This window comes from Sorex araneus, chromosome 4 (assembly GCF_027595985.1).
Source record: "Sorex araneus isolate mSorAra2 chromosome 4, mSorAra2.pri, whole genome shotgun sequence".
NCBI lineage: Eukaryota > Metazoa > Chordata > Mammalia > Eulipotyphla > Soricidae > Sorex > Sorex araneus.
The window spans coordinates 151193232-151197339 of record NC_073305.1 but is presented as its reverse complement, the minus strand read 5'-3'; the positions used below and the strand labels follow the sequence as shown (position 1 = coordinate 151197339).

The following is a 4108-nucleotide window of genomic DNA, read 5'->3' as shown; positions in this document are numbered from 1 at the left end:
ATGGATGCTTCTCAAAAAATTAGAAATTGAGCTCCCATTTGACCCAGCAATACCACTACTGGGATTATACCCCGGAGAAGCAAAAAAGTATAGTCGAAATGACATCTGCACTTATATGAGTGGGGTGGGTTAGTCCAGTGCCTGTACAAACAGAGCCCTAAGCAGTCACTTTCTCCCGCAATCCAAAATCACCACCATGTCCCCAACCAGACTTCACTGTCTTGAGATGGACCTCACTGAGAAATTAACCTGCTAAAACTTTGGGTAACTGGTTTTTGTGACTGAAATATCCAGGTTTTCTCGAAGATGGAATGGGTTACCTACCCCCACTTCCCTGTACTTCAGGAAGCTCCAGCTCACATCCACACCCCCAAGGCTTCCATCAAGTTAAAAAGGCTACTCCAAATGTACCTTCTAATAAAAATAATAAAACACTGAACTCCGAGAGCAAACACAATGACCACTGAGTAACTACATTGCAAACCATAATGCACAAAATGCATTATGTTTAGTGAGAGAGAGAGAGATAGAGAGAGAGAGAGAGAGAGTGGGAAGGAGAGAGAGTGACAGAGAGAGAGAAGAGGGTGAGAAAAAAAGTGACTGCCATGGAGGCAGGCTGGTAGGTTAGTGGGGGGTAATGGGAGGGAAACTAGGGACATTGGAGGTGGGAAATGTACACGGGTGGAAGGATGGGTATTGAACATTTTATGACCGAAACCCGAAGATGAATATCTTTGTAATGGTCTATCTCACAATAATTCAATAAAAAATAAAATTTTAAATTTTATTTGGGATTGAAAAGATAGTAGAGAGGTAAGGTGATTGCCTTACATACATATGACTCGAATTTGATACCACCCAGTGCCCCATATGTTCCCCCAAACCCCCCAAGAGAGATCCCTGAGTGCAGAGCTAGGAATATGCCCTGAAGATTGCAGGTTGTGACCTAAAAACAAAATGGAATAATCATTTTTTAATTTTTCAATAGTTTTCTTGAAATTTTTGTGCATTTTATTTGAAACTCCTTGCATTTAAAATTTTGAATATGTATCAACAAGAATACAAATTTATTTACTAAATTTCAGTGAACCATATGCTATGTTTGCTTTGACAGCATATATACTGAAATTGAAGTGATACAGAGATTAGCATAGACCCTGCACAAGAATTACATGTAAATTCACAAAGAGTTCCATATTTTTATATCATACTTGAATTCATGGGCTGGAGTGACAGCACAGCGGTGGGGCGTTCACCTTTCATGCGGCTGACCCATGTTCAATTCCTCTGCCCTTCTCGGAGAGCCTGGCAAGCTACCGAGAGTATCTCACCCACACGGCAGAGCCTGGCAAGCTACCTGGTATTGGATATGCCAAAAACAGTAACAATAAGTCTCACAATGAGAGATGTTACTGGGGCCCGCTCGAACAAATCGATGAGCAATGGGATGACAGTGACAGTGACTTGAATTCATAAATTATATTGAGCAAAGTATAAGCGGAGACCTTCATGACATTGAATCTAGAATAATTTTTAATAATTCAATGACACTGACCAAGCAAATGGAAGCCAAGATAAACATAACTGGGAGTACATCGAATTAAGGGGAAAAAAACTGCACTGCCAAAGAAATGGTGATGAGAATACAAAGACACGCCACATTCTGGAAAAAAAATACATGTTAACCAGTCATCTGACAGAGGATTACTGTCCAAGGAATATAAACAGCATTTGTAAAACTGAACAAGAAAAAACTGTCAACCTCAAAATTGGGGAAAAAAGATAAATAGAAACTTTCTCATAGAAGATACATGGATGGCCAATAGGTATATTTTTCAATTTCTTTGCATTCCTTAAATCATCGGAGAAATACAAACCAAAATAACAATTATATGTTAACTCACATTAACAAGGCTGGCACACACCAAAAAGAACAAAAACAAATGGTATTGCATAGATATGGGGGAAAGGTCCCCTCAACCACTGCTGGGGGAAATGTTGGCTTTTTCAAAGTTATGGGGGAAATGCAGAATTTTTTATTTATCTAATAATTGAGCTTCCATATGAACCAACAATTTCTTTACTTGTCTTCAGCACCATAGTACAGTAGGTGGGCATTTAACTTGCAAACAGCCTAGCAGGTTTGGTCTCTCCGGCACCCATATGGTCCCTCAAGCACCACCAGGAGTGTTCCTGAGTGTAGAACCAGGAGCAATCCCCGAGCACTGCTGGGTGTGGCACAAAAACATACTTACTTGCCAAGTTCACGCTTTCATTTTATTTGATGTTGAATCACTTCCCAATGGTGCCACAGATCTTTCACTTGTATTTTAGAAATGGCTTGGGTTTTGCCCATGAATTGCTGTTCCACTGGAGTTACAGACCATGTTTGGTATATCATTTCTTCATCAGCAATGTCATATGTAAATGGGTTTCCCTGGTGTCTAGAGTTATTTGCTTTAGAAAAGACCCAAAGTTCACTTGCCCCACCGTCACACACAAAGGACCCTGCTTCTGGGTCTGTAAAGTGCCCCCCTGAGCTGCAGCTCAGCTGATCCACTTTCTCATGTCACAGGCACCTGCTGTGTCTGACAGAGACCTGTCTGCACATCCACATGTGGGGCTGCCTTGCATCCTTTATCATTTGCAGATTATTGCACAGAGTGGCTACAAGCTGTCCTGTGATCCTGTCACACAGAGAGATTGGTCACGTTTTCAGAAAACCAAAATGAACACACCTGTATCAGACTTAGGGAATTTTATAAAAGAATCTGTTACTCTAGGAAAAGGATCGCAGCTAAATTAAATTAAGGATATATGCAGTAAATAATTTGCCAAGAACACATCAACTGACACTTCTGGCCTGGAAATTTTGGCACAGTGAAAGCCAGGCTTTAGAATTTTATTTTTCTTGATCATTTAACTTGAATTATTTTGATTTTTCCCTTGAATTCTAGAAAATTTGAGAAAACACTTCCTGAATTTCTTGTGATATTTTTCTCTATTATATAAGTCAATATTTCATAGATTAAATATCAATATTGATACAAATGCAATTATTTAATTAGAAACATAGATACTAAAACAATGTATAAGATATGGAATATTCTTTAAATATGCTGTAACTGAGACGCACTTAACATATGGTAAATATTAAAGTGTGAAACCATTACTCACAAATTCATGTCTTGGCCACTTTGGAAAAAGAAAACAAAAATATTTTCTTATTATCTGCATCTCTTTGTAGGTTCAGTAGAAAAAATACCCATAGGAAAAAACCTAAAGAAACACCCTGCCCTTCCCCTCCTCCCACCCCCTATACAACCCCCAGACCCCTTCTTTAACTAAAGTGTCTGAAGTTACAAGAAAACAAGATCTCATTTTCTGTATGGTTTTCTTTATTTCAATATCTGTACATGTATGTGTGTTTGTGTATATGTGTGTGCGCACACATGTGTGTGTGTGTTGCTGGGGACTAAACTCAGAACCTCATGCACACAAAGCATGAACTTTATCATTGTGTCACTTTATGGACCTGATGGGTGATATTTTTTATATAATTTTTCCTTATTTCTCCACTATCTAATTTATATCATTTATCCTAGGTGTTAACTATTTTCTCTCTCCCCTTTAATATTGATATGCTTCCACAATTAATTTTATTATAAGAATGTTTATGGCATCAACTATCTTCATAAATCAGATCTTTCTGGAGAGAAATCACCATTCCTGGTACTCAGTACTAGCATCTTTTCTTGGCATTTTTGCATAAGAATATCTTTGCCAATTCCATTCAGACATTTGCAAATCCTTCTATTTTGTTGCCCCAAACTTTTATTACTGCCTTGCTTTTCATGATACCCATGATTTTTTTAATTATATATTTTTTAAATTTAAATACCTTGATGTATGAAGTTGCTCATAATGCAGTTGTTTCAGAAATTCAGGCATTCAGTGTTCTAACACCAATCTCACCACAGATGTATCTTTCTCCACAATGTCCCATTTTCCACCAAACCCTCAAGCCTTCCCCCTTAGTGAACATAAACTTACTTCACATTGCTTGTTACAGCAAAATGGAAAATAAAATTATAAAACAAAGATCAAT

General features: G+C 38.0%; 1 non-coding gene across 1 annotated transcript; it reads left to right on the top strand.

Annotated features, from left to right (window-relative positions):
- The first annotated feature begins 1098 nt into the window (after positions 1 to 1098).
- On the top strand, positions 1099 to 1202 carry LOC129404571 (U6 spliceosomal RNA). The gene has a single exon (XR_008629964.1). It is a non-coding gene; the product is annotated as a U6 spliceosomal RNA (small nuclear RNA).
- Positions 1203 to 4108: the final 2906 nt, after the last annotated feature.